Genomic DNA, 12,097 nt, shown 5'->3' on the forward strand with positions numbered 1-12,097 from the left:
TAAACCTATAACCTCAAGGCAAAAGCTTTATGACCTTATCACATCTTGAAGATCTCACTTCTTAACATTGTTATAATGACATTTAAATTTCAACATGGGTTTTAGAAATGACATTCAAACTATAGCTTCTACCCTGCTCTCCCCAACACACACACACACACACACACACACACACACACACTCACACTCACACACAACCCTCATGCCTTTTCACACACAAAATAATATTCATTCCATACCAATAAGTTTTATTTTGCTGACAATCTTTCACACAACCATTCACTTTGTGGACTTTATTATTCATCATTCACATGGGAAAATATAAACTGGTATAAACATGTATAGTTCATGTATAGAATCACTGAAGGTTGCACATATGTCTACACCTCAAATGAGAATTTTATCTTCTCCCTGTGGTAACTTGTTCCTTATCCTGATATCTACAAAAGAATTGATGATAAATGAAGAATTGGAAGTTCATGTTGACTCATCTGCAGAGGAAGATGTGGGAGAAACAGAGAGAACCATGTAAACAACACTGACATCTATCTACAGCAATCTTTCAAATTACAGAGGCACCATAGGACAAAACTGGCTAGAGATGTCTCTCAGTTGGTAGAATCCTTGCCTAGCATGAACAGAGTTCTGAGTTTTTCCTCACCATTGCACAAAGTGATTGTGGTAGCATGAAATTACAGGAGCATTATAGGACAAAATTAGCTGGAGATGTTCAAGTGAATAGAGTCTTTACCCAGAGTTCACCAAGTTCTGGGTATCATCCTCAGCATGGCATAAAGTGGGTGTGATGGCACATACATACAATCTCATCACTCTGGAAACGGAGCAGGAACTTAAGATCATTTTATAATACATAATTATCACACTTTCAGTTATAATGACTTTCCCCAAGTAAAGAAATTTTAATTATCAAAGACCCCAAACCATCGACATCATCATGGCTCAGTGGCCAAGGATGACTCCATGCATATGGTCTTCCTGATGGTTCAGCAGGTCATCGGGCTAATATTGCACCATAATGCCTTCCCTCTTTTAGAGACAAGGTCTATCTAATGTAGCCCTACTTGACCTTGAACTCATTTTGTAGCCAAGGATGACTTTGAACTTTTGATTCCCCTGCCTCCATCTCCCACGTGCTGGGAATACAAGTGTGAGCCATCATGGTCATATTAAAGAAGGCTGAGGATTAAACCCAGGGTTTCATGTATGCTATGTAAGCCAGAACTCTACCAGCTTAGCTACACCCATGGCCCCCATAATTTCTTTTTTGTTGTTTTGTTTTGTTTTGTTTTGTTTTGTTATGGAAGAGCCCAGCCCAGCATTGAATTCCTAGTCTTCCTGCTTATACCTCCCAAGTGTCAGGATTACAGATTTGTGCCACCATACCCAGCTATTGGTTTAGGTCCCACTTTATAGCTCAGACTGGCCTTTAACTTGCAGTCAACTTGCCTCAACTTCTGAAGTAGCTGGGTTTGAAGGCTAATGGCACCAGGCCTGGCTATGTTTTTGTTGGTGGTGGTTTTTCATGCTATGCTTGAAATCTGGTACATGTTTTGGCAATGATGGCCTGTCTTAATTGGGAACCTAAATGTTCTTCGAAGATGTTCTTTTGTTCTTTGTCTTTCCTTTACTTTTCTTTAAAAAAAAATCTTGGGTTTATATTTAGAGTTCATGAATCTGCCCACTAAAAAAGAGGATTTCCATGACTCTGATGTTCCAAGAATATCTGAAGTTTTCCAACAGTTGAGTATCAATTTCAAAATTGAGTTGATTTAAATTTACATTTGATGGACTATATCTCATTTGAAATGCATTCAATGGTTGGTCTCTTTGTTTGTTAGTCCTTACACAAGATCTCCCTCTGTATCCCAGGCTGATGGAGTTCTAACCCACTGTGTGGCCCCCTATGAACTTCTGTCTGTTAGTAGGTGAAGGTAATATACCTCCTCCAAAGTGTGAGGACTGTGACATTTACTGCATGAAATGTACTTCATGGCTCCCATTCAGATTCTGGGTTGGAATAATGACCCAAGTTCAGGGCCAGATCACCCCCACCTGGCAGAACAAGGTCCTAGTGTTAGTCAAGTCTATTGTGGCACCTTGCCAAGGTCAGAAAAGTACAGATGCTTGCCTGAAACCACCATGATTTCTTGACCTTTCTCCTCAACCACTGGAATACAGCAATAATGTTCTCCTCTCAGCCTCCCCACTCCTGGGGCTAAGGTGTGTGCTACCACATCTGGCACATTTCAAGTGTTTTATGATCATGCTTGGGAAGCAGCTATAATATGTATAGTGTAGTTCTAATCCACTGTGTGGCCTAAGATAAAGGTTCTTAACACCTATGTACTTCTGTCTATTAGTAGGTGAAAGCAATATACTCTCCCAAAATGTGCCAGTTACTGCTTAAAATGTACTTCATGGCTCCTGCTGGGATTCTGGGTTGGAATAGTGACCCAAGTTCAGTGCCAGATCATCTCGCTTGGCATGACAAGGTCCTAGTGTTAGTCAAGTCTATTGTGGCACCTTGCCAAGGTCAGAAAAGTACAGATGCTATGCCTGAAATCATGATGGTTTCCTGACCTTTCTCCTCAACCTCTGGCATATAGTTCTGCTGCCAACATTAGACAGTCATTAGCTAAACATCACAAAAAGGTTGCTACCTCCCCTCCTTCATTCCATCTCTTTCTCCAGTAAACAGAAATGAAGTCTTATTAAGAAAGGGAGATCTAAGGATGAGCATGGCCACCCATGCTTCTCATCTCTGCATTAGGAAGGCTGAGATTAAGCATCAACCCTTACCTAAATAATTTAGCAAGACCTTATCTCCAAATTAAAACCTTAAAAGAGTGGGTGATGTATACAGTGGTAGAGCACTTGCCTGGTGTCTTAGTTACTTCTCTGTTGCTGTGAAGAGACACTATGACAAAGGCAATGTACAGAAGAAAGAATGTATTAGGGCTTACTTACAGTTCCAGAGGGTTGGAGTCCATGACCACCATGGCAGAGAGCATGGCAGCAGGCAGGTAGGAATAGTTGAGAGTTCACCTCCTTATCCACAAGCACAAAGGCAAAGAGAAAGAGAGCTAACTGGGAATGGTTGGGCTTTTGAAATCTCAAAGCCTACCCCCATGACATACCTCCTCCAAAGGCCACACCTCTTAATCCTTCCCAAACAGTTCCACAAACTGAGGACCAAGCATTCAAACATGAGTCTATGGGGTCATTCTCATTCAAACTACCATACCTGGACTCTGGCAATCAACAGTGAGGGGCTTAGAGCTCAGTGGTATGACACTAGTCTAGCATAAATGAGACCAGAAGTTTAATCCTCATTACAGAGAGAGACAGGGTAGTAGAGGAATAAGTGTGATATATATGAAAATTTCAAAACGAAATATTTTCTATACTAAAAAAGTTAGTGAACAGTTGAAGAGGAGCTGGAGAAATAGCTCAGTCAGAGATGTACCTGCCTCACAAGCACGAGGACCTAAGTTTGGATCTGCAGCACCCACGTAAAAGCTAGACATGAATGGAGCATCTATGCATAACCCCAGCATTTGGAGGGTGGAGCAGATAAGTCTCATTGACCAGTCTCAAACTAATTTAACTAATTAATTAATTAAAGTAATTAATTAAGTGAAGAACAACTGAGGAAGATACTAACATCAACATCTGGCCTCTACACATAAGCATGAGCACATCCACCATACACACACACACACACACACACTCACACACACACACACACACACACACACACAAGATTTTTTTAAAGAGAAAAAAAGTAAAGCATTTTGTAAATGTTTAATAGTGTGCACAGATTGGCCACAAAGGAAATGGTTGTGTAAGTCATGTGCACACATCTTACCTTTGCTTTAGCATTTCCCATTTACAAGTCTAGGAACTGAAGACCCACACCAGAACTTCAGAACAATGAAACATTTGATGTTCATGGCGGCAGCTTTATGGAAACAAATCATAGCACTAATTAAACACATGGAAGTGTATGAGCCAGGGGTGGGGCACATGTCTTTAACCCCAGCATGCAGGAGGCAGAGCCAGGTGGATCTCAGTGAATCCCAGGCCAGGCTAGTCTACAGAGTGAATTCCAGAACAGTCAGGGCTACATACTGAGACCCTGTCTCAAAAGAAAAAAGTGAAAGTATAAATTTATCTAATTCTCTGACTATGGATTAGCATCATACGATGACAAATCTAGAAAGCCCGTAGGTTGCCTTCAGGGTGTGGCTGCTAGCTTCCAAATTTTCTCTGAATGCCACGAAGCCAGAGGTATCAACACAGCTATATCCTGGAGAAAACAGAATAAAGTAACTATAAACAACAACACGATCCTGCACCTAAGGCTCAGAGATCGTTGTGGAAGAGGAGACTGATAGGACTTCCAGCTGCTCTGGATTACTATCTGACAACCCGCATCGAGTCAACCCAACCTGTCCAATGAGGCAGCTGGGGAAGAAACACGAACCCCAGCGGGATGAAACTGAAACACAAGTGGGGAAGTGGATGGGAGAAGGAAATGATGGACAGCTGGGTGTTTGATCAAAGTGACAGCAGCAACCAGAAGGCAAGGTGGAGAATCCTCCCCATAGCAGCTTCTGGGGAAGGTGACCTAGAACTGATAGAAGCCCTTTGAACAGTTAAGTCTCATCTTCTCTACCACTGCAAAGGTGGAAATGCACTGACCTGATTGTAGACTAGTTTCCCTCCCTCTCCCACTAGATTTGACAACTCTTCTCTCATTGGTCCCATTTTCACCTTATTTACATATATGTATATATTCAGCCAATCAGGGCCCAGATGGTCCTATGAATTTGGGTTCAGAGACCCCCTAGAGGGGTAAAGTCATTCAATAGTAAGAGAAAGAGGATTCTCCACCCCACATCCCGGCCAGAGCCTGACTCTTGAGGAGGCTCCTGGTTCCTGGCTGAGGGCTGAGCTTCCAGATGCTCTACAGAAAAGGAACTCTGCGATCAAGACTCACCAGAGACAGACAAGTCCGAGGATTGCTGCACCGAAGCTTCTGTCTCAAGCAGGGAGCCTGCTCAGGATCCCACCACACCGACCTGTGGGACTCGACCTGCGGCCACAGGCAGCAGCACACATTTCTGCCTCTACCTCTAAGACTCCATCCTTTCGCTGAAGATGAGAATTCATTCCTGAGGCTGGCTCCAGCCCTCGAGACCTGCCAGGAGACAAGATCAGGAGCGCAGAGCTAAGATGCTCACAGTGTCTCCTCTCGTGGTTGGAGTCCTTCTGCCACCATGGGGTCTTAAAATGTTGACTTTCTCATTTAAGTGGTTATTCCTGTGAGGTAAATAAAATCCCCCCTGTAGTCCAGTCATTGTCTGCTCACTCCATTCTTAGGGAGAGAATCGACCACCTCACAGCCTACAAAAAACAACCTCACATTTTCAACAAAGAGTTTTGAAGGCATAGCTTTATCAAAGCGCATAAGTCAGTAGCCCACTCGAAGCAATTCTATTATCATCAAACTTGGTGCCATTGGAGAATGCAGGAAAGTTGGTAGAAGCATGAGCAATGTTGGACTTCGTTTTTGAGATGAGCGGTCTCATGTATACTATGCTGGCCTCTACCGAATTCTCCCCAGGTGCCTGCTCTGAGATTTCTACCAGGGTCCAGAACAGAAGCAACAAGTGGCTAGGATTCTAATCTAAAGGATATAAAATCAATCAAGCACACTGCATTCTTTAGTCCATTCATTTTATTCTTCTAAGTAAAATTCGATCTACACAGTTTCTTTTCTGTTCTCATACTTAGCTCCTCTCTAGTCTCTGGTTATTGAATCCGGTTCTTTCCATCTCTGTCCTCATCTTTGTTCTTCTAATCAACCCCACCCTCACCCCCACCCCCGTGCTGCAGGGGAACTGGTATATATATATATATATATATATATATATATATATATATGGAAGCAGTAATTCTTTGGCAAAGCAATGCAAGATTTGAAGTTTCAAGGTTGCAGAGAGAGGTGATAGGGATCCACACATAAAGCAATAAATGTCAGCTTCCAATTACAACCCAAAAGGGGGAGTGACTAAAGGGGAGTTCTCTGGTAGGGTCAACTAAAGGCTAAGATCAATTAGGGAACTCTAAAAGGCAATTTCTGTGCTCAAACTATAATCTAGAAGTGGCTAGGTAGACAATAAGTCAGTAGAAAAGTAAAACTGTCTTTGGTGCCTCTGTTTTCCCTGCTCATGCCGATTGCTGCTGCTTTCTGGAAGGGAGGGGGACTTATGCTCGGTTGCTAGGCAACCTTCTTCTTAGCATGTAGCATTTGGTTGCTAAGGTGGATTAAAACTTAATTTGCACAAGAAGCAAAGCTTGGCACCTGTTGCCTGCCTGGTCTAGTCAGAAATCTCCTTAGGTCAGTGGGAAGTAACTGCCTTAACTCAGTAACTAGCAGGTGGCTAAAACATCATCCTAGCAATGTGAGCAGTAAATCTCTTAAATTAGAGTCTTGTGTAAATAAACCGGGATGAAGGTAAAGTTTTGAGGATTTAATTGTTACTGGTTATTTTCTCTTATCCATAAGTGAGGTAAGCTAATTCTTATCTATGTGAAGCTTGTCCTTGGAGAAAAAGGTATCTTTGTTGAAATACTTTTGTCTGGAGAATGGCCCTAGCCAGATGTAAGCTAATGAAGAATAAACACAGCTGGGGAAAGTTATCCAATTACCCCAAATGTATAAGGAGAGTTGTGCCCATAAGACCTAGATGCAATCATGAGGTTACACGTACACATAACATGGAAATGCACGGTAAATGGGGAGAATCACAGCTGTTATCGCACAAGTTTACAACAAGAAACAGCCAATTCATTCAAAAGGCAGTAATTCCATCACACCTTGCGTGATGGTTTCCTCTAACAGAACCCTTAGTTCTGATAGGTTGACCTTCTGAACTCTAGTTGTCACCTGTTGTATATTCCCACGGTTTTTTGCTACCAGCGGCTCTCAATAGACCTCGAATTTGCTTTGTAGCCAGCAATGTCTTGAACTGATCCTCCTGCCTCCACATGCTGGGATGCCAGGTGGGCACCAACACCAAGTCTATGAAGCGCTGGGTATTGAACCTGGGGCTTCATGCATGCTAAGCAAGCATTCTACCAAAGGAGCTATAGCCCCTTCCTTAAACCTCTCTTTTGAATAATCAGTAAGTTGACGAATGTACATGTGAGCAAACATTTCAAATTACAGGACACATTTTAAATTACAACAAACTCCACTTCCCAAATGCTGAAATTGAAGGTATATACCATAGCACCCAGCAACAAGGTCATTTAAGGGGCTACGCTTTTTTTTCACCTATAAGGTTCCATTTACCATTTTTTTCATGGTTTATGCCATCAGTGTCAAATCTGAATGTCTTCCCTACATCCAGCGGCAAACGTGGAACACTTCTTCTAGAAGTTTTATAGTTTGGCATTTCATTTTGGTTTGTGATGCATTTTGAGTCAATGTTTGCATATGGTAACATGCGTGGGTCAATGTTCTTTCTTCGGTATATTCTATCCAACCTATAGGAAATATTGGTTGGAAATGTATTTCTCCTCCAGATTGCTTTTGTAACTGTTAAAAATTATTTAACATATGAGCAGGTCAATGTCTTTCACTGAAGTGAGGATGCCAAGGATTGAGCCAGGGTGTTCAGGACATCTTAACAAAAGCATGTTGCAGATTAAAACCAGCCATCTCATGGCCTCATCCAGAAAAGAAGAGGAAGAGACTAGGGTCTCACTACTCCCTCAGAGTGAGCAGCAACAAACATGAAACCCTCCCACTGAGCCCTGCCTCTTAAAGGTCCTATCACCTCCCTATAGTACCACACTGGGGACCAAGTCTTTAGACATGCTGTGTAGCTATTTCCTGTGACTTGAAACATTCTCTCCTAGAAGGAGGAAAGAACACAGGAAGCTATGGGAAGACACAAGGCTCAAAAAACTCAAAAAGTTCTAAAACTCACAGAGCCCTCTCTGAAGTGATGTAGTAATAAAGAATGCTGATAGGGAGGGAAGTACTCTCCAGTGTAGCTGCCTGAAAATTGTGCATGGAGTGCCAAAGATGCAGCTTTGATGAACCATTGCCTATGCCGGGGTGGGTTTGGGGTGATACCGTTGCCTTTGGATTATTTGTGCTCCAATCATTGGTTCACCAAGCTACAAGGTTAAAAAATGTTCATGTGGTGCCAATAGACATCTGTTCACAACAGGGAGAAGGCTCACAACAAAGGGAACAATTCCAGAACATGCTATAGCAAGCAGGAAGCAGAGTCTGCTGCAGAGTCTATAGGCATCTCCTAGCAGATGGATGAGTTTCCTTCATTCCTTGTTTGCTGCATAACTTGCTGGGTCTCTAGTGTATTTATAATGAACAGTATGTGTAGTGGGAATCTAGTGGAGTCTTTGTCTCTAGGGTAAACATTAGAATGTAATAGTTGTTTCTCACTGTACTAGGGTAACAGTAGAATGTAATCGTTGTTTGTTGGAGGTACTAAGACCCTGAGGAAATTCTTGTAGAGCACAGTGATTGTTTTCTGTGATTTACAGAGTTGTTTTTCTGAGGGCGTTTTCCATCCATTGCATGGGCTGTCACAAGACTCTCCTGGCACACTTGGAGCATCTTGAATTACTGAGTACTGCAAACAGTACACAATAAGGACAAACAATACACAATAATATGATTTCCTTCAAAGAATATACAGACTAAATCAAGAGCATTTTGTTATGAGGAACTTGTTTTACCCGAAAAACAACCTTTGTGTAACATTCAATAAATAAAGTTTTGAATAGTGGTTCAAAGTTTGGTCCATCAGAGGCTAGACCTCCCTGTTGCTAAAGAGCCAAAATTGCATTCTGGAGTGACCCACCTTCTTTGAACATCCCATGCGATACAGAACACCCCACAAATATATGCATGGGAGTCACTTTTATCTACAACAATTTGCATCTAATGACTCTTAGGTAGAAGTCTAAAAGCAATTTGTTTGTCCCGCATGTTCCTTTTTTACCCCTTTCTCCTCTTGCCCCGTCTTCCTTTGGTTTAAGTATTTTTTGTGACTCTATTATGTAACTTAGCCTGCTAACCATAGTCCTTGGTCTGTTGTCATTGTCCCTGCTTCAAGGTACAAAGTATAAACCTTCAACTTATCAAGTGTCTTTCTGGCTCCTACTGGCTTACTAGCCGCTTGCTGTTTTCAATATTGCTTTAGGTTCATAGAATACACATTTAACTTATCACAGCCAGCCTTCTGGTGATGTTGTATCATCCCACTTGACACATGAGAACCCTACTGTAGAAGAGAACACCCTAGGCCCTCGGGCTATTCAGTTCATACATTTTGCTTTCATGCATGTATGGATATATATATATATATATATATATATATATATATATATATATATATATATATATACTTTCGTACTTTCATGCAGAGAGAGGGCTGAAAAGATGGCTCAGAGGTTAAAAGCACTTACTGATCTTTCAAAGCACCTTAGTTTGATTCCCAGCAGCTACATGGTGTCTCACAACAGCCTGTAACTCTAGTCCTAGGGGATTTGATGGCATGCATATGGTACAGAAACATACACGCAGGCAAATATACTCATAAAATAGAGAACTTTTAAAAATCAAACTTCTCTGTGGATAAGCACATCTCCCACCCCTCATTAAAGAAGCTCCTTTTTGCAATAATCTGAGATCATTACAGAAAGACACAACTAGTCAAATGCAGAGATCAACTGACTGTGGGCTGCCGGTCCCCAGTAAAGAAACTTACAAAATAACCACTTAGGAAATTCCCTGAGGCTCCAGGAACGTCACAAAAACATTGTAAGAGGCAAAGGACCAAGACAGTTGCTTCAAGATAATCTCTTCTAGAAGAAGTGGAGGAAGAAGAGAAGAAGGGAGACGAAACTGCTTTGAGATTTCATCTTACCCCAGCCAGAATAGCCAAGATTAATAAAGCAGATGGCAGGAGATGCTGACAAGGATTCAGGAAAGGGGGAGCACTTATTCACGGCTGATGAGAGTGTAAACTGGTATAGCCACTATGGGAATCCCTTTGGAGGTTCCTCAACAAGCTGAAAGGAGATCTACCACAAGACTCCAGCTACACCACTCTTGGGCATGTACCCAAAGGACTCACCATCTTACTACAAAGATACTTGCTCATCTATGTCCACTGTTATTCTATTCAGAACAGCCAGAAGTGGGAAATAGCCAAGATGCCCATTGATTGATGAGTGGATAATGAAAATATGGCTCATTTATACAATGGAATATTATTTGGCTGTTAAGAAAAATGAAATTATGAAATGTTCAGGTAACTATATGGAGCTAGAAAGGATTATCCAGGGTAAGGCAGATCCAGAAAGACTAACATTGTATGTTTTCTCTTCTATGTGGCTTTTACACTTTAAATATGAGTGTTTCATTTAGAATACCCACAGAGGATAAGTAGCTGGTAAGGGACCCGGGAGAGAAGAATCTTTCAGGGAAGGGATACAGCATATAGTGTTATAAAGAAGTAAATGGGAATTAGAACAAGAGGATTAAATGGGGCAGGAATGGCAGAACAGAGTGGAGAAGGGGATAAAAGGAGGGATAATTAACACTGAAAGCCTTTTGAAAACCCGTATAGAATCCTACTCCTGTAGAAGTGTCCTAAAATATATATACCTACTAAAGAAATTTAAATGGCATTGCCATATAATGAGGAAGACAATACCCCAACTAGGCATCATATGCCACCAAATAAAACCCCCAGTACCAAGAATAGGCTACATCTTCTTGAATTAGCCAAATGGGTCTGATAGACCGCCCCCCTAAACATTACAGCCTATTTCCAATACTATTGAATGCCTTTCACAACTTGACAGTAAAACCATATTGCTGAAGACACCACATTCTTATGGTATAGAACATGGAGAAATCTAGCTGGAACTCATCTGGAAGCTTCTCCCCTACTTACTAGTGTCCATAGTGCTAGAAGGTGCTGTGCACGCTACTGGAGGAGAAAAGCAATCATCAGTCTCACCCAGCTGTGAGCCCTGTGAGTTATAATAATGGCCTGCCTGCAAGATATGCCCACCAGTGCAACAGTGGCGTGATTGTTATGGGAGTAACCAAGCACTTCTTAAAATCTGGATTGAATGCCTACTCTGCACACATGTGTGTGTGTATGCGTGCGTGTATGCGTGCGTGTGTGTGTGTGTGTGTGTGTGTGTGTGTATCTCCATGTGTCCTGGAGGTGTTTGGTATCTTTCTCCTTTATCTCTCTTCTGGAACAACCATCGACACAGATGAGAGAAACAGAGAGAAGGTACGAGCTGTGAACAGGTAGAGAAGGCAGTAAAGCAGGGACCTGGTAACACAGGGACACAGCTGGTAGGAGGCATGTCTCCATGGACTCCTGGGTCTCTGACTGAGGTGGTCACTCTCTCCCTGTCTTGTTCGGCCTGTGTCCTTCACTGTCTGAGTGCCTTTTTCTGCCCCTTGGGGCATAATGCTCTGTTTCCCTTTTTCTCTCCATCCTCTTCCCCAAGCACCCCCACCTTTCTTCTCTCCTATGTATCTCTGTCCTTCCTCAATCCTCCAACCTCAAGGAACTGAGATATTTCTAGAGTAACTGGTGACTGGCAGGAAGGGGTCTGTCTCCTTTCTCATGATAAGCCTGCATCCTGGTCATCTCAGCAGGACTCGGGCCCTGACTCGCCCTTGTGTGGTGAATGTGTTCCCACTGTTGCCTCTGTGTGTGTGTGTGTGTGTGTGTGTGTGTGTGTGTGTGTGTGTGTGTGTGTGTTTTAAGTGAGCAGTCAACAGCTTGCAGAGGTAAGCAAACCTCCTTTACTGATAGTCCTGGTTTGGGTGGAGACGGTTAAAACAGAGGTGGGGAGGTCAGCTAGAGACAGTGCTGCGTCTGAGTCTAAAAGTCAAAGCTTCTAGAAACTGGCACACACAAACTCCTCTGACCCCAGCGGGGAGGACCAACAGAGTACACCTGGACCTTCACACACTCGTGAGCTTGGCAGGACGCCA

This window comes from Peromyscus eremicus, chromosome 1 (assembly GCF_949786415.1).
Source record: "Peromyscus eremicus chromosome 1, PerEre_H2_v1, whole genome shotgun sequence".
In the NCBI taxonomy this organism is placed as follows: domain Eukaryota; kingdom Metazoa; phylum Chordata; class Mammalia; order Rodentia; family Cricetidae; genus Peromyscus; species Peromyscus eremicus.